The sequence below is a fragment of the Podarcis raffonei genome, chromosome 7 (genome assembly GCF_027172205.1).
Source record: "Podarcis raffonei isolate rPodRaf1 chromosome 7, rPodRaf1.pri, whole genome shotgun sequence".
In the NCBI taxonomy this organism is placed as follows: Eukaryota; Metazoa; Chordata; class Lepidosauria; order Squamata; family Lacertidae; genus Podarcis; species Podarcis raffonei.
In genome coordinates this window covers 88,185,863-88,209,504 of record NC_070608.1, presented here as the reverse complement: position 1 = coordinate 88,209,504, position 23,642 = coordinate 88,185,863, and the positions used below count along the sequence as shown (strand labels likewise).

Below are 23,642 nucleotides of genomic sequence, written 5' to 3'. Positions count from 1 at the left end.
CAAGATGGAACGTGTGCAGAGGAGGGCAACCAAGATGATCAAGGGTCTGGAAACTAAGCCTTATGAGGAATGGTTGAAGGAGTTAGGTATGTTTAGCCTGGAAGAGAGGAGACTGAGAGGAGATATGATAGCTATTTTCAAATATCTAAAGGGCCGTCACGTGGAGGAGGGAGCAAGCTTGTTTCCTTTTAATTTCAGGTCTGCACTCGATGTGTAAACTTGCAATAATAAAACCTGAGATTTTTGAAAATTCAAATGTTTCTTTTACTTTTTGTTTCTATTTTCATAGAAAACAAAAAGTAAACTTTGATCATAATCAACTTTGTACATATTATTAACTTCCATAGGAGTTAAGCTTCCCTTTCTAAAATAAATATTTCTGTTTAAGCATATTAAAATATTGGGAAATTTTGGAACAAATGGGAGACAAACTGAAATTGCAGAGTTATGAAAAACTAAAAAACAAAGTGCGAGATTGGCTTCATTATTATCAAATAATGGAGGCATACAATTCGGATAAAAAAACTGGATTCCAGGTGGAAAAATCAAAATTGGAAACAGAACTGTTAGATCCCAAAACTAAGACTTTGTCAAGAATGTATAACTTGCTGTTGAAATGGAATACGCAGGATGAAACGGTGAAATCAGCTATGATTAAGTGGGCTCAAGATGTTGGACATAACATTATGATGGCTGACTGGGAACAGTTATGGACCACAGGTATTAAGTTTACGGCATGTAATGCCTTAAGAGAGAATATTATGAAAATGATATACAGGTGGTACATGACTCCAGTCAAGCTTGCAAAAATCTATCACTTGCCCGATAATAAGTGTTGGAAATGTAAAGAAACTGAAGGTACATTCTTTCACCTTTGGTGGACGTGCCCAAGGATTAAGGCTTTCTGGGAGATGATATATAATGAAATGAAAAAGGTATTTAAATATACCTTCTTGAAGAAACCAGAGGCCTTTCTCCTGGGCATTGTCGGACAATTGGTGCCAAAGAAGGATAGAACTTTCTTTATGTATGCTACGACAGCAGCAAGAATACTTATTGCAAAGTATTGGAAGACACAAGATCTACCCACCCTGGAAGAATGGCAGATGAAGGTGATGGACTATATGGACTATATGGAACTGGCAGAAATGACCGGCAGAATCCGAGACCAGGGAGAAGAGTCGGTGGAAGAAGATTGGAAGAAATTTAAAGACTACCTACAGAAATATTGTAAAATTAATGAATGTTAGAATGATGTTGGATGAAAAGTTATGTGGTTTTTAGCTATAACGCTATAAGGAGTATGAAAAAATGGACTATTAACAGATAAAAATTTAATGTTACAATATTTTAAGATTAAAGATTAGGATAAACAAAGAGGGGAAGGATTTGCTGAACTAACGATTTGAACGGGAATACAAAAAGGGAGGTGTGAGGAGGTCCGGGAAACAAGCAAATGAAAGATAAGTGATGGAAAGATGGAATTGGTTTTTTTAAAACTATTTTTATTTTGTATTTTTCTTTTTTCTTTTTTCATTTTGTAAAATTCTAATAAATATTTAAAAAAAAAGAAAAAGAAAATTTTACATTAAAAATCAAGAAAAGGGAAGAAAAATAAACAGGGGATTTCTGTTTGCTGTTGTTTTCCAGTCTGAATGGCGGAACATTGCTCAATCCTCTAAATGGTAACATGTTAGCTAATTGGTACAAGACGGTTTGGCAAGTTGCTTTGCTGGAAAAATTTACAAATGACCTACATCTGATTAATGCTGTTTACGTAAGCAAAGATGAAATACAAATGCATATACCAGCAGCATACAAAACTTTCTGGCTGCTATGAACCTTGTGGACTTGAATTTTGATACAGTTGTGCCTTGGATCCTGAAAAACTTGTGACTCGAACGTTTTGACTCCCAAATGCTGCAAACCTGGAAGTGAGTGTTCCAGTTGGCGAACATTCATTGGAACCCAAATGTCCGATGAGGCTTCCGATTGTTTTTGAACGGTTCCGGGAGTCGAACCGACTTCCAGAATAGATTCCGTTTGACAACCAAGGTACAACTGTACTTCCTAATGGGTTTTGATGAAAGATTAATGTTTTGGTTTGTTTTTTATTTTACTTTTGACTCCCCATGTGTCCTCTAAAGAGATGTAGAGGGGTTTGCTTTGTACTATTAAAATTGTGTTAATAAACAATTAGACATTAGTGCCAGGGAGAACATTGTGGAATCCATTTTATGCCGCAGCAATAGATAGCATTTCAGCAATGTTTTTTAGAAATGTGTTCAATGCATATCAAAAAGTGGGGTTCAAATAAAAAAATCCCTCAAATGTTGACTATTTTTAATGACTGCTACATTAACAGTAAGACAGCACTTACAATTTTTGTAAATAAAACCTGCTGTTATTTGGCACACCTGTGGAACACGTGATGTCAAAGAGTCACACTTTGATGTAGAAAGCAGCAGCATTAAAACTGCACTGTGGGACACTGTGTAGTACGCAAGTTGGAACAAAATAGAATTGCAACAGCCGTCTATTGCTCTTGAACTCCATCTTGACTCTTCAAAATGCTCAGATCTTCGCACAGCTCCAAGATATCCTTACGCAGAGTCCATGACATCAAAAACCTTCATCACTATAATACAATGAAAAATATCAGTTAATGAGCATATTTTGTAGGTGCAACGGAGCGTGTAATGGTGCATCTCTGATGATTCTCACATACATTTCAGTCATGTTTCTCTCCATGACAACCGCAGTTGCCAGAACTCCTTCTAGTGCACCTGTTAGAGGCTCTGTCTGCACAGCTCCATTCAGTTCTGTAGCCCATGGTCTTGATAACCTAAAAATAAGTCAAGATATTTACTGCTGAATAGTGCTTGTATTTCATATCGTTGTTTTGCACTATGATGTACTTGTGAAGGACCAGTGTACAGTACAGAACTTCCCTTTACAAAAGGTATGATCTTCATCTACCTGTCCAAAGGCAGCTACATACAAACCTCCATTTCCATTCACATGAATATCATTTTCACTCAGGTGGGAATTGTTGGCCTCCTCTTCCTCTTCCTCTTCCTCCTCACTTGCTGGCTCCGCCACTTTCATCTGAAGGTTCACCAGCAACTTCGCTTTGGGAATGGTGGCAAAGTCTGAAAAACGTGGGGTGGGGTTGCACAGGTCAAGCAGCCGAGCAATAATTCACACTGGCCAGTGGACAGAACAGAAAAGCATCTTGAGTAAGAACTTGATACTGTATGTTATTTTTAAATCTTCAAAAGATATCTAAGTGTGGGGGTGGGAGGTGTACTTTGAAGGACTCCAGGCTTTAGCCATAAGAAAACAAATTAACCTACCTTGTGGCCCATGTGGTTCATCCAGCTGGGGTTCCCTCCCATGACCCATGGCCGGCACAAGTGCTTGAAATTTGGAGGCTTTCTTTTACGTGGCACTCAGTCATTCCATCAGTACATTGCTCTAAAAAAATGGTGATGGGCAGAGGAGCGCTGTCTCTTATCCAACTCACTGTTTCATTCTTCAGCAGGACTCTAACCCAAAGGTGAACTTCCTCTCCACACCAATACACTTCCTTGCCATGTTGGTTCTGACATGCTGGAATGGTGCCTACTGAGAACATGAGTGCAGTGTTTAGGAAGCATGGCCCTCTGTTGGAAGGCTGATCTACCAGTTTTCCAGAAGAAGCAGAAATCCAGGAATTCACACAAAGAGAAGTCACAGAACCATAGAATTGTTGAGTTGGGAGGGACCAAGAGCGCCATCCAGTCCAACCCCCTGCAGCGCAGGAATCCGTTGCCCAATGTGGGGCTTGAACCCACAACCCTAAGATTAACTCACATGCTCTAATGACTGAGCTATCCTAGCTCAATAATCATTGTTTCAGTAAACGTTTTACTTGATGAGGATTTTAAACTGGAATGGCTTCAGTACAGTGGTACCTCAGGTTAAGAACTTAATTCGTTCTGGAGGTCCGTTCTTAACCTGGAACTGTTCTTAACCTGAAGCACCACTTTAGCTAATGGGGCATCCCACTGCTGTGCAGTTTCTGTTCTCATCCTGAAGCAAAGTTCTTAACCCAAGGTACTATTTCTGGGATAGCGGAGTCTGTAACCTGAAGCGTCTGTAACCAGAGGTACCACTGTACTCTCAAAACTAGAGCAACATGTTAACAACTCTTAACTAAACAGTTTCAATGCATACAATTATGACATCAAACAAGCTTAAAACCACAGAAATTAGGAAGCTGCTGCAGATGGTTCTCCAGCATAAACTGAGAAATTGTACCACACCATTTCCCCCTTCCCCTGAGAGCTGGTTATTATGTGCTCTGGAATCCTCTTCGTTTGGCAGTAACACTATTTCATGGTCTGCACCTGCTTTCTCCTCAAGGCCATGGCAGGCAGTGAGACACCTTCAGCAAGCTTGAAGATGCCCAAAAGATCTTACCATGACATTCCTACACGTGTTAAAGATGCAGTTAGAAGTGGCTGCTTTCTATCCAGGTGGTTTGCCACCTGTGCAATGGCTAGGCACTTCTGCCAGTAACATTTTAAAATTAATTTATTTGTTAAATTTGTATACTACCCTTCATACTGGCACCTCGAACAGGATCACTATTGAAGTAGAAAATACATTTGTCACAGAGACTTCTTTTTATGATTTTCAGTTTTATACATTTCAATAATTTTACAATCATTTTAACATTTCAAAACTCAACTTCCTTCCCCCTCTTTCTGCGGTTCCTTAAATTTATTTTTTATATTTTCTGCATATTCCAAATTAACTTAACTTACTCATTCATCTACTTTAAAACTATACTCTTATAAAACTGCAGGTTATTGCAACAATCCTGCCAATTTTCTTATCTGTTTCCAATTTGTTTGTTAATATTCAATAAACCATTTCCATTCTTTTATAAAAGGTTTGTTCGTCATGAAGACTTCTTGGCGGGGCTGGTTAGAGGCTGGGGAGGATTGGGGCCAGAACATGGAGCCTGCTTGTCTGGAAGGCACTCACCTGGGTGCTCACCTGGGGATGGACCAAGTGGCCTTTTCTGGAGGGCTCCCACCTCATTGCCACTGAATGCTCCTACTGTGGTGGAAGAGCTGCCTGAGCACAGCCTCCTGTCAGCGATGCACTCCCTGGGGAGGCACCTGAGACCAAATCGGGCAATGAGTGGGCCACGTTGTCTCTTCCTCCATCACAGTGTTGAATGTGATGGTGGCAGCAGACCCAGTCTATGCTCAGGAGCACCTGCTGCTTGGGACAATCACCATGTGAATGGCTGTGGCCATGCCGCTCTTCATTAATCCCTAGCCATGTACCTTAGAGCACTATATGTACATCTGAACCTGATCTATGCAATCTGCAGCCTGGTGTATGTCTGGGCAGTGAATTTTGGAATAAAGCTTTTGGCAAAAACCAAGCTGAGAGTCTGAGTACTGTCCATGAGTGGAAGCCAGGAAAGGCTAGAAACAATCCTATGGGATTGCTGCCTCTCCCTGCCCCTCAGTGACTCAATCTGGATAATAATTAAAATAGTTCCTTTCATGGAAAGATGCATGAAATGACTTCCACTCAGTTGGGAGACTGATGGAGCTCCGCATTGCCAGGGCTGGGGGCTCTGCTGAAGCTCTGGCCAACTCTAGGGTGGTTGGCAAGATCACTCCCAAATGCTCTCCTGCATACTCAAGTTCGCCTGCCAACCTAGCAGTTCGAAAGCACCCCCGGGTGCAAGTAGATAAATAGGGACCGCTTACTAGCAGGAAGGTAAACGGCGTTTCCGTGTGCGGCTCTGGCTTGCCAGAGCAGCTTTGTCACGCTGGCCACGTGACCCGGAAGTGTCTCCGGACAGCGCTGGCCCCCGGCCTCTTGAGTGAGATGGGCGCACAACCCCAGAGTCTGTCAAGACTGGCCCGTACGGGCAGGGGTACCTTTACCTTTACCTATACTCAAGTTCGGTCAGTCCATTCCATGGGTGCAGCCAAGGGCGGGCAGGGAAGGGCAGCTGTCCCCCTAAATTAATAAAAATCAATAAAAATACATAGCAAACTGTGGTTCTGCCCCCCCAAACAAAAAGCCTGCCCCCCTAAAAAAAAATTCCTGGCCATGCCCATGGTCAGTTCCATGGTTCTTTGGGGAGCTGAAAGTGACGCAGCGGCAAGGAAGGCAGCCGGAGTGTTGGTGTGGCAAGACCATCCTGCAGTCCTTTTCTGTTTTTGCCATTGCTGCTTCTGCACAATATCTGTTCTGCGAAATACTTCAAATGGCGAGGAGGCTTGTTACATTCTGCCCCCTGAGGAGTTCAGTACTCAGTATGAGCAGTTTGCATGACATTTCGCAGAATGAGCTTATGCTCATTCTGTCTCGGACTCCAGGGTGAATTGCTTCTGGATGGTACTCTGGATCATTTTTATCAAGTTTTCATGAATGCATTTCACTTTGTACAACTTGACTATGTGGACAGAATTCTTGGAGATACTGTGTAAACACATGTGCTTAACCCCTGCCCTTTCTGAGCTAATTGGCATGCTTGAGAGATTAACTGAACCAGAGGTTCTCAATGCCTCTTAATGTGAAGGTTTTATTCTCTCACTTCTGAAATAGGTCATTATGAGACAGTAGCAGCTGCCTGAAGTAAACAATATGGCAGGCTGTGAGGGAATGTTTCAAGGGGGAGTCACTTCACTGAGTACTGTAAGAGAAACAGCTTTGGAATGACTGGGAAAGAATTCTGACAAGGACGTGTCCCTTCCCAGCTATAGCTGGGGCTAGAGGTTGTGAAGGGGGACCTAGCGCATTCAACTTTGAGGCCACCTGCACCATCCTGGCCACCAGCCCCCACAAATATATGACGGAAAATGCTTCTTACAGACATGTTGCAGCTACCCCAAGGAAATCACTGTGCAAGAACCACCAGGAGTATACCATACTGGTGTGGAAACTCCCCATCCAATGTAAGAATTATTCCTTAGAAAATCCAAATTAAAGAACAATCAGCATGTGCATGTCTTATTGTACCTAGCACCACATTTTTGTCCAAACTGAGTTTGCTTTGTTTCTACTGAGTGCACAGATTAGGGAAGAATAATATTAAAATCCTAAGTTCTGTTCCTTTCATCAAGGCAGTTACATCTTGCTTTATTGAGCAATCTAACACCCGCCTATAGCGAAGGAAGAGAAAAATGAACAGGAGAGTTCAGAGGTATGTCAGAGGTTCATGAAAAACCTTGAAGGCTCTGATCCTAATTCTTACTCAAGCAAAATTCCTTGTACAGTTGACAGCCGTAGGTTCAGGCACCTGCAGAATGCCGTCCAATATAAACACTTGCTATGGTCTGCATAACTTCAGCACTTTGATTCAATTTAATAAATGACAAAAACAAATTGCCATTGGTTTATGGAAATGTTGTCCATTGCAGAAAGGAGAATACTCTACTGACCCCTCCAGATCTATGCTGACTGCTTGTCCAAACCATTAAGGAGCATCAGAAGTCCACAATGATCAAACATGCTGATTGGTAGCCACCATGAGAGCTTTCAGAGCAGTTCCCTTATTGCAAATGATGCAAGCATTATTGCAATATGTCGAAGTTCTAGAAGCCAAATCTGAAAGGCTCCTTTAGTCCCATTTCTTATTCCTGTTGCTTAGACTAGATGGTCTTCAGACACCAAGCTATGATCCAACCATACCTACATTTCTGTCATCTGAATTTAGATTTAATTAATTTATGTGCCTCAAGCAGATTATGGGTGTTTCTGCTTTGCCTTGACAACCCCAAAGAGAAAAGTCTCCATAACCCTCACATTGAGGTGCACTGAGGGTTTGTGATTTCCCAGTTATGGCAGTGGCTATCCAAAATGAAGCATGGAACTGAACCAAGAGTCCCAGGGTGGTTAGCAAATGGCACTCAACCAGTTTCCCTGCTCTTTGCCCTCCCTTAGTCAACAGGCTTAGTCTCAGTTCTAACTACCCTCCATTTTTTCTTTTCCTGCCTGTTTCCTGGTCAAACTGAGCCAGAGGGAATTTCTATAACAACAAACCATGCATATATAGTGGGAAATGAAAATTCTGAAGTCAGTAGTATGACATGCAAAATTCTTTCAGTGGCCCTTTCCATTTGAAACACTTCCCTCCAGCAGAAAAGGGGGTTTGATTTTAAAAAAATTAAAGTGTCTGCAGAATGAAGGAGGCCAGAGCTAAAGTTGTGTCACTAGAGCTTCACATTCCAAAGGGTAGCAAAGACCTTGCACTCCATACAAGCTTGAACTTGCTGATAGGCTCATGGCACCCAGTGGGGAAACCCCCAAATCTGTCTGGGGAGAGTTGCAAAGGAAAACCAAGTGCCAATAAACATTAACAGGGCCTGTTATCAGCCATTCTGTATTTTAATGCAGCTATAAGGACCTTCCTATGGAGGATGGAATCGGTTCCCAGTCAAATGGTTTGTGTCAGCCTGACACCAGACGCCTCTTCGTCTTCCTAAAAGAAAGAGGTTTATGGCCCCTGCCAAATTTAGTTTACAACCTGTGTCTGATACCAGCCACCTCAGCACATGTCTGAGAGAAACTTTCCTGAATTCCAAGGCTAGGATGACTGTTACTTATAGGTGAGACAGTAAGGAAAGCTATGTATTACTATGCGGATTGCCCTGTGAATTGAAGAAGATCTCTTGGAAATCTTGAGCCATGAAGATCTAACATGCAGCCACAGAAAATGCTGTGTTCCAGGACCTTTCCTACACAGAACTGTTTTCTGGATCAAAGTCAAGCCCAAAGGGCCTACTGGCTCTCCTTGCCCTCACATATCCAAAGCAGTTGCGTGTATGATTACCAGACGTCCCCATTTCCTGGGGACAGTCCCCGGATTTACAAATCTGTCCCCAGACAAAATCCGTCCCCGGAATTTCCCCAGATTTCATTTAATGTCACCGGATTTATATTTTAAGTGTTGTAGATTTGCTAGTAGGGAATGAATTTTGCATGATTGGTTCAATGGCACAAGACACATCATATGGGGACTTCCGGTGAGGCAAAATGGCGGGCGCCACAGCAGCGAGCAGCTCCTGAAGCCAGCCAGAGCCAACTGCACTACCAGGCTGGCTCCGGGCTGCTGAGACTGCCACTGCCACTGCCACTGCCGAGGGGGAACCGCTGGACCCCCTCCCCCACAACCCAAATTGAGCCGGGAGCAAGAGTAGCCGGCCACCCAGCCGACTGCCCAGTGGTGCTCTGGGGCCAGGGAGAAGGAGGAGAGGAGAAGGAGAAGGAAGAAAGAGGAAGAGGAAGGAGAAAAAAGAGGGGAACCCTGACCTTGCCGCACCACTGCCACCGCCGCTAAGGAGGAGAGGTGGGAGAGGGCAAGGGGATGTGACCGAGCCCAGGCCCAACCCGAGACTATTCCATGGTGGCTAGTGCTCCAAGAGAGTAGGCCAGGGCCCAGAGGAAGGATATTACTTCTTATTTAAAAAAAACAAAACTTTTTTTAAAAAAACAACCTTTTTTTCTCTTTTCCAAAAAAAAGTGTCCCTGGATTCTTTGGAAAAAATCTGGCAACCTTATGTTAAATGTCTAAATTTGGTGTGGGGGTAGAATCCACTGAGGGCTACATTCCCTTGAGCATACTCTGTTGGGGTCACATCCTGGCAGTGAGCAGAGACAAAGTCAGTTGTGGGTACCTGTCACCCCCTTTCCCCTCTCTCTCTCTGACACCCCTCCTCTCTCTCCCACCCCCACTGGAGAGGGGCGGGTGTCTATTTCCAGAGGGCTCCCCCCCCCATCCTGCACATTCACACACATTCTTCCATCACTGTTTGGGCTCCCCCCCCAATTCCCCCCTACTTCTGTCCTCTGGGCTCCCCCACCTGAAGGGAATCAGGCCCAGATCTAAATGTTGCTCATTCCTGGTCTGAAGCAGGGAGATTAAATATTGGTTAATAAAATTTTAGTCTACAAAGATATATTACTTAACAATTTTAGTGATGGTTTTCGGAGATCTGATGCATCCAATCTGCAAAAACATAGCAAAACTGTGTTTGGTGTATTTCAATGTGCAATTTAAGCAAATAATGCCATATTTAAAATAAAACAAAATCATAAAAATATCTTATATTTACATAAAAGGTAGTGGAGACAGAAGTTAAAAGTAAGCATTGTGCATTGATGAAAAATGAATAAAGTAACGGAGGAAGAAATAGAACACTATTGGCATTCACTATTGCTGCCTGCTTTCCAGAATGCCAACAGAACTGGTGCCCAGTTTCTGACTAAAAACAAAAAACAATAATCTCTCCAAAGATCAGAAGGCTGAGAAAATGAGAAATCTTGCAGGTTCACACCAAATGAGTGAGTGGAAGAAATCCATGCAAATGCAAGCATTTCAGTATTTTAGGGGACCTTTATAAAGTGTCGTGATATATATTGCTATATGGACACACACACATAGCAACTTCGGTAACAAAAATAATAATTGACTAATCACCAGATGAATCTGTCAATTAATGAATTACAGATTTCTAATTATTTTTTAAGGATACTGTTGTGTTATTCCAGAACAGAGCTGAGCCAGTCTTAAGCAGCAGAGCCTGCTACTTTGAGGGTTTTAAAAATTATCATTTGCAGGACCTACCGGCAATGTCAAACACTAAGGAGGGAATCTGGCCAACTGCCAGAGGAACTTGGCATTTCTCGGGCGAGGGGGGAAACAAATGGGAGCCTCCCGTTCTTGAGGATTTGAAAATACTGTAGACTCCCTGTAGAGAACTGAGCTGCACTGCAGATGTGGCAGACACAAAACCACATGGCCGGGTACAGGAGTTGGTGGGGCGCCTGAACTCTGCATGCTGGATGATATCTTCTGCTTTGTGAAATGGGACTTCGCCTGCCCTCCACTCCACCCAAAACTGGTTCTGGATTTTCTCCCAACCCTGAGGAGCAGATGTAGGAATAACAAGGCGAGTGGGGAGTTCTAAGTGGAAGTCATTCCACTTGTACAATTATTTGGTTGAATACAGCCCATAGTCTGCACAATGACAAATGTCTCGTCTCATTTTTATTTGGTGTGGGTACAAATTGGTGACATCCCAACATTCTGACTCCAGAAGAAGCCCAACTGACTCAGCCAAGAAACAAAACACCTCAAAACAGTCGAGGGACTGTTCTTCAGTAATTGCAGGGGTCTTTTTTTAAAAAAAAGAGAGATCTCTACTGAATATCAAGAGAAAAACACATAGAAAACAAACAGAACAAGAATGCAGCCCCCAAAATAAAAGAAAAAAGGGCAGCCCCCTCCCTCCTCTAGCTTGGGTGCAGGTGTAAAAGAACAATAATGAGGAAACAAAATAACATAGTTGGGGAGTGGATGACCAGAAGGAGCCTGAAAATGATTATTCAAGATACTATGGTTTGAAACTATCAAGATTTCATATGTCTGCATAGTATGAAGACCTGCCCTCTTATTTCTAGTAGTGTTAACACAGAATCACCGAATCAGTCATACCACACTGATACAGAGGGGTCTTTTTTAAAAAGTTGAGGAGACTATTTTTAATAGAACCACAGAACTTGAACTGATCCATTGGTTTGAGGCTGCATGTATGTTATGACACGAGAAGCAGCTACATATGTGCTAATAAGGAACCACTGAAGTGACAGATGTTGGCATCTCAGACTTCAGCAGCCCCCTGTGCGACACCAACATTGCCCCCCGCTCCTCTCATGCTCCGTTCTAAAGTATACTTGTTGCACCCTCAGCAACACCCCCAAGACTCTGTGCCCCTAAATAATGCATGTGCATAAGCTATTTCCGGTGCTCCTCCAACTCGGAAGTGGGCAGCCGCGCAGCGGGGGTCACCGCGGGCTGGATAAACGAGTCCCTCGGGCCTTATTTGGCCCACGGGCCTTAGTTTGGGGACCCCTGATCTACAGGTAGCAATGGATGCCCTATCTGTGAACAGAGTCACAGCTCCCCTCAGCATATCCAGTGCTTGGAAAATGTGGCCTTCCTTCTAGAGAAGCAGCCCAGCCACAACAAGGGAGGCTATCTGGGCTGGCATGATAATCTGGGAAAGTTTCAGTGCAAGCACCCCTCAGGGCCAGGCTGAGTAAAGAGGATGTCTGCAATGAAAAACATTGCGCTCCCTCCTTGCCTTGCGCCTGACTTCTGCCATCCAGAGCCACAGCCCTGGGCAAGAGGAAAACAACAGGCTTCTCTACTTCCACCTGAGCGCCATGAGGCAGCGGTTGGGGGGGGGAGGGCGGCAGAAGCAACAAGGCGTGGGAATGGGGGATGCCAGCTTCTCAGCTCATCGCAGGTCGGGAAAGTTCAGCTTTAGTTTCAGAGACAGAAAAATTAAATAGGCTTTGTAGTGTTTATTAAATTCCCTTTAATTATAGGACTGGGCTAACTAAAGAACCAACTGAAGACAGTTTAATTAAAATAGCTGTTGACTGATGGTATCTTCATGTTGTAAGTGAACTGGGGCACTTCAAAAAAGGAGGGGGAAGACACAGAAACTCTGCAGTGTGGCAAACCTGTTCCGATTTATTTCAGAGAGAGCAGATGGGAGAGCCAGTGGGTTCGCCCTGCGGACACTTGTTGGAGGATAACCAGCTTTGTCAAAATGGGTGAGCGCAACACTGCCACCTAGTGCTGATACGTAATCAGAAGAGCCATTTTGTTGTGTTATAATTCAAGTATTATTTTTACGATGACAAGCCACTTCAGAGCATTTTATTTAGAAATATATTTATATAAGCTGCTTATAGACTGCCTTAAAAAAAAAAAGCTCCCACGGAAGTTTTACAATGCAGATAAAGATGTAATAATACCACTGTTGAAAATGTAAAACAACAACAATAAAAGGTTAAACCAGTAGATGGCAGAGCAGGATATAAAATCCTATAATAAGAAGAAATTGAAGTTCACAATTAAAAGGCCTGGGAGAATAAAAAGGCTTTGGCATGACAACAAAACTACATCAAGTGAGGCACCAGGCAAGGCTTTCTGTGGAGAGTATTTCATAACCACCAATGCAGTTTCGAAAAGGCAAGACACCCTTGTCCCCAACCCGTACCCGCCAACGTTTCTCTCATGAAAATAAAGGTAAAGGTACGGGCCCGTCTTGCCAGACTCTAGGGTTGTGCGCTCATCTCACTCTATAGGCCGGGGGCTAGCGCTGTCCGAAGACACTTCCGGGTCACGTGGCCAGCGTGACAAGCTGCATCCAGCGAGCCAGCGCAGCACACGGAAACGCCGTTTACCTTCCCGCTGGTAAGCGGTACCTATTTATCTACTTGCACTTAAGGGTGCTTTCGAACTGCTAGGTTGGCAGGCGCTGTGACCGAACAACGGGAGCTCACCCCGCCACGGGGATTCGAACCGCCAACCATGTGATCGGCAAGTCCTAGGCGCTGAGGACATCACCCGTGTGATGAAAATAGGTGATGAAAATAGGGACATTCTATTCTACATCAGGAAGCTTCTCCCACGTTTGATCTGCCACGCACATAGACATCATGTACCCACATACATCGCTCACCTTGAGCCAATTGCCACCTGCCTGCCTAACCTACCTCACAGGCTTGTTGTAAAGGAAAAATGTGTGAGGGGAGGGATCATGTACAACACTATCAACAGATCGATGGAATGAAATAAAATTTTACCTGTAAGCTGCCTTGAGTGCCTGTCAGGGAAAAAGACGGGATAACGATATGAATGATCAGGAACATACCAGAGAGTTAATCCTATTGAACTCAGTAGGACTTAGTTCTGCGTAAAAATGCTTAGGATTACAGTGTAAGGCTGCACAGTCTTTACCCAGTTACCTGGGAGTAAGCTCCATTGAATACAGTGGGACTTACTTCTGAGTAGATAGGTAAAGGCTTGTAGTGTAAGGCTCCAGTTACAATAAAGAAATAAACACTCCACACATTTCCTTAAAAATGGCTGGCTGCTGATGAATTTAAAGTGAATTGGTTACATTTTCCTTCGAAATTACAGGAAAGGCTTTGTATGGCAGTTTCACCATTTCCTTCATTTGGTACAGGTATTTTATTTGTGTATAAACAGGACTCAGTTTTTGCACCTACACACAGCAAAGTCTCCCGTTTCCAAAAAGGACAGGAGCTGGAGTGTCTCATCTCTCCACCACTTTCAATCGAGATGGGGAGGGGAGGAAAAGGGAAAACCAGGAGATTCCGGGATTAAATCAGAAACTGGGGTGGCTTTTGTAATTCTAGGACTGTCCCTGGAAAATCAGGACACTTGGAGGGTATGCCCCCATCCCAATATGATGTATCACTATAGACAAACCTGAAAGTTGCCAGAGCAGAGTTCTCTAAAGTGTGCTTTATTTTTCCGTGGTTAGCCCAGCAAAATCCTGCAGAAATAGAACAATACTCATGCCTGCTCTGAGGCAGGAATTGAGCCAGAAGGCACGAATGGCCTAGCTCAGTTGCCCCCTTTACCTAAAAAATCAAAAGAACGTTGAGCAGATTGCTCCGTACAGCAAAGCAATTTGATTGTCAGGTGTTGCTTTTTAATACCTTGTCCGAGCAACTCCTTGTCCTCTGAATACCACTCCAACCATCCCATGCCAAGTTCCTTCAATAGCTTATTTTTTACCTAGCACAAGGAGAGATCTATGAAAGCAGGGAGGAATGGAAGCAGCAAGGGCTGGGGCCTGCCAGCCTAGGCTGGACATCAGTGCCGAAGGGCAAAGGCTCTTTCCCTTGCCCTGCTGGTAAACGCAGGACCAGGTGGGCCCTTGCAGACCCTGACAGGTGGGCCTCAGAGCTGTCACTTCATCCCTTCATATTAGGAGCAGGATGGAAAGCGCATGCCAAATCTGAAAGAGCGGCTGCAGAATCATCAGACCCACACTGGAGGTGGCCCAACAATCTGCCAGGAAGGAACATATTAGAAGAACTCTCCTACGTAAGGCACTAAAGCCAGGGCTAAGGAGGTGGCATGTCTGTCATGCAGCCAGGTCACTGAACACAAATGGGCTGCAGGGGGGGGAAGCCTTGGTTTGGTTCTTGCTCTGGGCATGTTACACAATAAAGCTGCTCCAGAAGGCTATTTTCATGTTGCATGTTTTGCCCTCAAAGAGCAGGCATGTATTCAGTCTACAAAATGGGGGACATGTTGTGTACATTCCCACCTATTCAGGAATCTCAGGGTAGAAAACACAGGATGTGGGAACCATAACATCACATGTGTACAACGGAAAGATAAAGAGAAGCCATAACCTGAATAAGGGAAACTTCAGTGCTGTGTGACAGTGCTGGTGTGGGAAGAGGGCCTTTCCTATTCACTGGGGAGCCAATAACCTTGGGGTGTCCAAAGAGAAACTTCAGCTGAAATATTCCATCAGCAGGAAACTAACCTCCCCTCCGTTCCTTACCTGTGAAATGGACTTGCACACATGTATGATCTGAAAGTGTGCAACAAAAACAATTTGCACTTCCTCTAGGCACAGAGTGTGTACCATTCAGTCATATTTCCTTTTTTTCTGGGGAATGGAGGAGAATGAGCCGTGTTACCCAGACAACCTTCCATTGAGTACAGTACCCAAGACTGCTTGGGTTTTTGACAGCTACATCATGGAAGCAAAAGGAGGAGCAGACAATTGAGAATGGGAGAACAAGGTCCCCAGGAAAACAACCAGGGGATTTTTTCACCTCCCTCAGTTTGTAGCTACTGGTTACTCTTAGCGTTCTGTATTAGTTATTTACTTCAGAATGTTTCTGAAGCCTTTATTCTGGGTTCCTCCTGAATAAAACAGCTCGGCCTGAACTAGCAGTTCTCTAAGGAAATTAGAAGCTAAGCTGCCATACTTGTAACAACAACAAAAAAAGCTAATGCTATTCTAGGCTGCATCAACGGAAGTACAGTGTCCAGATCAAGTTAAGTAATAGTCCCACTCTATTCTGCCTTGGTCAGACCACACCTGGAATACTGTGTCCAGTTTTGGGCACCACAATTTAAGAAGGATGTTGACAAGCTGGAACATGTGCAGAGGAGGGCAACCAAGATGCTTAAGGGTCTGGAAACCAAGCCTTATGGGGACTGCTTGAAGGAGCTGTGTATGTTTAGCCTGGAAAAGAGGAGATATGATAGTCATCTACAAATACCTTAAGGGCTGTCACATGGAAGATGGCGCAAGCTTGTTTTCTCCTGCTCTGGAAGGTAGGGCTGGAGCCAGTGGGTCCATGTTACAAGAAGAGGTTCTGACTAAACACCAGGAAGAACTTCCTGACAGTCAGAGCTTTTCAACAGTGGAACTGTCTCCCTCAGGAGGGACAGATTTAGGGCTGTGTGAACAGTGTGCATGTATTGGGTGCTGAGAGGGCCCGGTAAGCAAGGCGCAAGGAAGGAGGTGTGAGGGCTCTGACAGGGTCCTAGAGTCCTCCTTCATTCTTCCCAAAGCCTAGTTAGCACTTTCCCAGCTTTGGGAAGGAAGTGGAGGGCTTTAGGACCCTGCCAGAGCCCTTACACTTCCTTACCAAAGCTGGGTGCCTCCTTACCTGTATTTGAGAAGGCAACATGAGGGCTGGAGGGGCGCGACAAATTTTGGGCTTGCACACGGCACTATAGTACTCAAATTTACTACTGCCCTCGGAAGGTGGTGGATTCGCCTTCTTTGGTTTTTAAGCAGTGGTTGGATGGCCATCTGTCATTGATACTTTAGTTGAGATTCTTGTGCTGCAGGGGGTTGGACTAGATGACTCTCGAGGTCCCTTCCAACTCTACAATTCCATGGTTCCGTGATCTTCAATAAGAGGAGGAAGAGGAAGAAGGAGGTTATGGCTGTTGCCTGTATTTGTATTACCTTCCTTTCACCAGCAGTCCCAGGCAGTGGCATAGCATGGGTTGCCAGCACCCGGGGCCACACAATGGTGGTGGGAGGGAGGGAAACAGATGGAGTACACATGCGCATTTACTGCCTAATGGTGTTCACATCACCCAGGAGATTGCAGTTGCAGAGATAAGAAAAGAAGAGTCATTCTGTTGTCTGAAGAGGTCACTTCCTAATTTGCATGGAGAAGCTGTTTTCAACAGAGCCGAGCAAAGGAGGTGGGCAGCTATATTGAGGCAGTTCCAGGTGTTGAAATTCTGTGCCCACTCTACACCAGCAGAATTGAACATTAGAAACAGGAATAGGGTGGGCCCTGAAAATATATCTCTCAGGTATCAAAACTATTCCAAAGAGGTAAGTCTTCAGCATATTACAAAAGCTGCACAGTAAGGGCGCCTTCCCCCAAGTTGTGGAAGTGAGAAAAACTTCCACAACTTGGGGACTGCCACACAGAATGTCCTCTCCTAGGCTGCTGCCACCCCAAACTTCATAGGAACTACTGAGAAGGCCGCCTCTGCTGACCTTAACATCTGAAACAGTCTTCAGTACAATGGAACCTCATGTTACGTACCGTCCCCCTTGTGAATGATGCGGGTTACAAGCTCTGCTAACCCAGAAGTAGATGCTCCCAGTTGCAGCCTTTGCCCCAGGATGCAAATGGAAGTCGTGCGCCAGCAGCGCAGCAGCAACAGGAGGCACCATTAGCAAAATGCGCCTCATGTTATGAGCGGTTTCAGGTTGAGAATGGACCTCCAGAACGAATTAAGTTTGTAACTGGAGGTACCAGTGTATTGTAAGGAGTGCTCTAAGAATGGACTGTAATCCATTGTTCTACAAACTTTTAAGAAGTTGAGTTCTGGTTGGAGAAATGGAACAGTGTGACAACCCAGACAAGGCTTCTGTACTGAAAAAGCTGCTATCATGTAAGCCTCCGCCCTCCATGGCACAGGTTGCCATGACAACATTTAGCACAGCTGAGGTACCGTCTCAGTATCACTTCCCTGTCACTTCAGAGTTCTCTCCCTTCTACACGTGGCATCTTAACATCCAGTGTTAGGGCTCAGCCTGGGTGCAAAGGCCCAGCTCCTTCCACCATCCCAACTCACATGCCCCCTCATTCCTTTAGTTCAGGCACATCCGTTCCACAAGCTCCTTTCTTTTCCATGTGGGTCAGTGCTGGGAGGGTATCCAGCTGGAATGAACAGTAGGGTGGAAACTGGAACCAGGGTCAAGCTGGGTCATGGAACTGGCAGCTAGCAAAGCCCGTTCCCACAGTGTGCCCCCCAATCTGTGGCACTGCGACCCTTGCCAGCACAGCAACATCAGCAGCCATGTGCATTAAGCTTGCTGCCTTATTTATTTATTTATTTATTTATTTATTTATCTATTTAAATTGTATACCACTGCATCTTTTTAAAAAAAAAATCAAAGCAGTTTACAGCAATAAAATAAAACCATACACTAAAACCCATTGAAAAAGTTAAATACAGACATCAATGAACCATTGTGGAAGGATGTACTCTTAATTGCCTGTCTAGGCCTGGCAGAGTAGAAATGTTTCCAGCAGGTGTTTAAAAGTTGGCACAGAAGGCGCCTGCTGAATCTCTCTTGGCAGAGGATTGCACAGGACTGGGCTGATGACACCACAGGCTTGGTTTCTTGTTGCTGTCAAATGAGCCTGGCCAACTCAGGGAACCACCAGTGATGCTCCTGCGAATGGTCTCAGTGATCAAACTGGGACACAAGGGCTGTTTGATCCCTGAGGTTGTTTTCAGGCACTCTTAAAACAAAAGGCCACTGCCAATCAGTATGTGATTTGACAGGGGGAAAATAAACACACAAAGACTGACATAAGGAAATGCAAAGTAGATAACAGGGGACTAAAGAAATGAAAAGTGGAGAAAGGAGAAGAAAAAGAGACATGTAGCTGATAGGAAAATTGAAACTGTACAGAGAAGGTTCTCCATGGTACCAATTGCTGTGTGAAATGCCAGCCTGTCTCTTCACCAGAAGCAAAACTTGCCAGAGCAGCTCTGCACATTAGAGGAACAGAATGCAGGTCCTGTGAGTGGGAAGAACCAACCGACTCAAGATTGAGCACAAACACGAAGGCCCAGCTAGATGCAACACTGAACTGAACGTTCTTCTTACGTCCATCACATACTGTAAAGTTTGTTCTGCATTGCGCTGGACCATGTTGAATCCATTTTCTGTGCATGAAAAAGAAATTGCCTCAAGCTTTCATATTTTGAGTTGCATTGTATACTATTATACTAGCCTGTGGTGATGGCTTTTAATTATGGAATTGTATTTTATTATTTATTTTTTGCTATTGTGTTTTTATGTTTTAAACATTTTCTATGGGCCTCCTCACCAAGGGCAGAATTCCCTGCAAAATAGGTATAAATGCATTAAATAAATACAAGTGAATAAATAATATGGGGTGGAGGAAGGATCCTACAACTGATTGTAATGTGCAGCTTGAGCAGGAGTCAGCTTATATTTCTTCCGCGTTTTTATTTCCCTTTGTCTCTCTTGATAGTTCCTGTCAGTGGCTTAAGATGTGTGTGGCTTAACAAGTGGCGTTCCGCCTGCGACTCTAAACCTGGCTACACCTCCACAGCCTTCTAGACATGATCCTCATTTGCCTGGGTGTCAAAGATGGGTGTCTGAATATCCTGAGAATATGTCCTGATAGGAAAACTGTGGACAGCGTATTTAAATCAAAGTGACACTGACAACCAAGTCAAAAACATCAGCGAATATCACTTATGATTGCCCATGGTTGTACCCCAGGGAAATGACGTCAAATTTAACTAATTAATTATTTTGTATTTTAGCTCCATGACAAAACAGACCACCACAGCAAAAGGACTTCCAGATTCCTCCATTGTCAAAGACTGCTGACCTTGGTCCCATGTGGTGAATGACATAGGCACAGTCCCACAGTCAAGAACCTTCTGTGAAGAACTGCTAAGCACTGCTCCACATGACAAAATGCAGAACAGCAGCTCCTCAGGGAAGAACCTTCCAGATCCAGCCTGGTCCTCAACATGTTTGCTGTTAGCTCCTCCTAGTCAAGAAGGAATATAAGAGGGCCTGTAATGCCACTACTTAATCTATTAATGGCACTGCTCTGATTCCAAAATTAAAGCAAGATACAGAAAGTCACACTTCCATCATCTCCACAGAAAGGCAAGAAGTTGATGCAGGACAGTATCAATATAATGTAAAGGGTAAAGGGACCCCTGACCATTAAGTCCAGTCATGGACGACTCGAGGGTTGCGGCGCTCATCTCGCTTTACCGGCCGAGGGAGCTGGCGTTTGTCCACAGACAGTTTTTCCAGGTCATGTGGCCAGCATGACTAAGCCGCTTCTGGCGAAACCAGAGCAGCGCACGGAAACACCGTTGACCTTCCCGCCAGAGTGGTACCTATTTATCTACTTGCACTTTGTGCTTTTGAACTGCTAGGTTGGCAGGAGCAGGGACCGAACAAGAGGAGCTCACCCCATCGCAGGGATTCGAACCGCCGACCTTCTGATCGGCAAGTCCTAGGCTCTGTTGTTTAACCCACAGCGCCACCTGCATCCCTTTTCAATATAATGTACTACATTTTAAAGTCTGCATAGTGACAGGAGGAGGAGATTGTTCAAACCAGATCCACTTCTTTGCCATGCCCCCCCCCCCGCATGCCCTATCTTTTAGCAAGTCATAGTCAGCTCCTTTCGGTATAGCAATGAATTTACAGCAAAAAAACAAACAAAAAAAACCACGGGCATCAATACTGCTGATTCAGCTGCCAAAGGACAAGAATCGCATACTAAGGTGAACTGGCATTCAGGTTTTCGAGTTTGCTTTTGCCAAAATAGAAGGGGGGGCTTGCCTACTTGTGCCAAACCTCCCTGAAACTCCAGTTCTGTTTCCCAGACTTCAGTTGCTGCAGCCATGGCTTTCACTCGTTTTGGAACCAAGAGCAGTTACAGGCAACAGTGCAAAAGTAGTCACCCCATTTTTGTGACTGCAAGGCAACCATCACCATAACCAGACAGAACCACTGAAGATCTTCACTCCTGCAACAGGCAAGTGAAGAAAATGGACTGCATAGATGTACAAACATAACTTGGGGATTAATGTCTGCCATTCATGAACAATTATCCAATGTGATCAGAAGAAGAAGGAAATGAGATGCAATCCTGGAGACTGCATCAATTATTATCTGCAATGTTGAAGAACTTATTTGTTTTGTTATATAGCAGCTACAGCTTGGAAAATTTTGTATTTGTGTTTTGTAATGCTTTAATTTATACACATATATCCACATGTGCTTTCATTTTTAGCTGTCTATGTGTATTGTAATTACCAATTATTTTTTATTTTGTTCCACTTGGGTTCCTGTCACTTTGTGTCTTTCAGAAGCTGCTATTCAGTTGTCTATATTCCACATTCTGAAAAAGGTCAAGAAGACTTTTCCAATTCTTTTCAAAGCAACATTTGTATTTCAGAAGTTTTTTTCTTTTGGTCTTTCCTATCTCTCTCACCTGTAGCTGATGTGAAGGTTCTAGAAACTCAACTCTGTCATTTTTCTCTAACAAAGCATGTTTTCTAGTTCTAATAAAAGCAAATAATATACAATGAAAATAAAATTTTTGCAAAGCACTATAGATAATATGCAGTGCTACAAAAGGCCTTCCACTTCTCAATTTACGGGGCATCATCCATCTGCAATATGGACAGCATTTGCTAGGAAAGTTAAATTTAGTCTCAGCAGAAATCCTGGCTACAAACTCTCATGAGGCAGAAACTACAGCCACATGTCACAGAAGTACAGGGAATCCAAGAAGCTAGAGCAACAGAGAGGAAATGTGTGCTGCCAAACCAATAATCTCTAACTGACCAACCTACAGTATTTCTGCTTGAAACAGCCAATCAAATTGGAAGCTATTTTTCCTTGCAATTATGATTTGAAGTGCACTAAGTTGCTTCCTCCACCCTGACTGAAGCTAAGCCTACATCCCTGGCACAGGATTATATGTAAAAAAAAGAAATACAACTTTCCACCAGATTAGAAACAGACAACCCCATCAAGAGGGGAGAAGCCCATTCCTCCCCCAGTGATGAGTAAGACACCAAGACACTGCCTGGCCCCTGCTTGCTGCCTGCTTCATCAAATGCTGCAATGCAGTGGCATCGCAATGCACTGTGTGAGCAGAGCAGTGCCTGCTGGAGGGGGTAGGGTGGGAAGGGAAGGCTGCTTACTCAGGAAGGGGCATTGCCCACTTTTTTCTGTGACATGTTGGGAGAAGGTGATCAGGCAAGGCAACCAAGCAGCCCAGGCAAGCAACAAGTACGAACAGCTAGAGGGCTCAGAAGGAACAGCCTGGGAGATGGCTACCACTGCCCTCAGCATCTGCTGCCTGAGGCAGTCCGTTTATTCTGCCCTACGAGAAGGCTGTCCCTCAGCACAGTGCTACTGGGTGTCCATTTGTGTGTTCCCTGCTCCTCTTCCAGCACAACCACAAAATTGGAAGCATCAGCTTCCATCTTCAACTACCTGCAGTTTGTTGTTTTGCTTGAATGAGGACAAACCGTCACTGCAGTTAATTGAAACCATGGTTATCTGAACAAAGATCAAACTACAGTCCCTGACCCTGGTTTGTTCAGATAAAGCACAGTTTAAACTAGTGCTATTTTTCTAGAAAAAGAGGTGCCGGAACTCACCATGAACGCCTCCCTTGTTCTCTTATAATGGCAATAGCGTCCACCTGAGTTCCGACTGGGGAAAAAAGCCCTGGTTTATTCTAACCACATTTCCCAGTTCAGTTAAAATGTCATGTTGTGGCTCAGAACTTTCCAAACTGTATGTTGCAACACATTAGTGTGTCGGCTGCAGTGTGCAGGTGTGTCACATAAACATTCCCTGCTCTCCTAACCTCTGGTTTGCTAGTAAAACTGAATTACTGTGTTGCGAAATGATGCAAAACTGAATTATTGTGTTACAAAATGATGCATGTCCATAAACTGTGTCACCAACTTAAAAAGTTTGGAAAGCTCTGTTGTGGCTAGTTGAGAACAGAAATGAATGCTTACAGCCACCTCCTTGCAGCTGCTCTAGGGGCTCATATACATAACACTAAACTATGGTTTAGCATTATATATAAACAAGATCACTGACACTTTAGACACGCTCTAAAGAGGAAAAATATCTGCAGGTCAAGATAAAAGGGCCAGATCTAATTTTAACACTTAGGGAGCATGTCAGAAGAAGGGCCTAGCTATTCACCTGTCAGCTTGGGAATCAGAAGTTGCTTGTGTAACTGTCTTTTAATTTTTGATGTAAGTATGTACTCAGAGAAATTAAATATTTTTAAAAGGAAAATCCAACCCGTGTTGGGCATTTCTCCTTTGTCTTTGGAACCACACATAGAAAGTTTTAATGAAAGGGCTAGTGCTGTGCTGTTTTTATTGTAATTACCCTTGTGTTTTTAATACTTTATATAGTTTTAATTCAATCAATGTTTAATTAATAGTTTTAAATGACTGTTTATTTCCCCAATGTTTTTAGTTGCTGATATTTTTGTCTGTAAGGCGCCTTGAGTCCCTGTCAGGGAAAAAGGTGGGGTAAAAGTAAATATATATTAAAAAGTGGCACAGTTATTGCCTCTTCTCCTACACTAGAACCCAAACGGGGATGCAAAAACTCCTTAGGCATCTGATCAATCATTTGCTCAAGTGATCATCTGAGGAGGGGTGGCTGTGTGCCCAG

General features: G+C 44.0%; 1 protein-coding gene and 1 long non-coding RNA gene across 4 annotated transcripts in view; both read right to left on the bottom strand.

Annotated features, from left to right (window-relative positions):
- Positions 1-23,642, bottom strand: part of NRG2 (neuregulin 2) — a 134,853-nt gene that overhangs the window by 103,795 nt on the left and 7,416 nt on the right. The window lies entirely within an intron of this gene.
- LOC128418065 (uncharacterized) lies at positions 2,322-3,366 on the bottom strand. The gene is made up of 3 exons (XR_008331652.1): positions 3,006-3,366; positions 2,729-2,845; positions 2,322-2,638 (listed from the first exon to the last, which is right to left on the bottom strand). It is a non-coding gene; the product is annotated as an uncharacterized LOC128418065 (long non-coding RNA).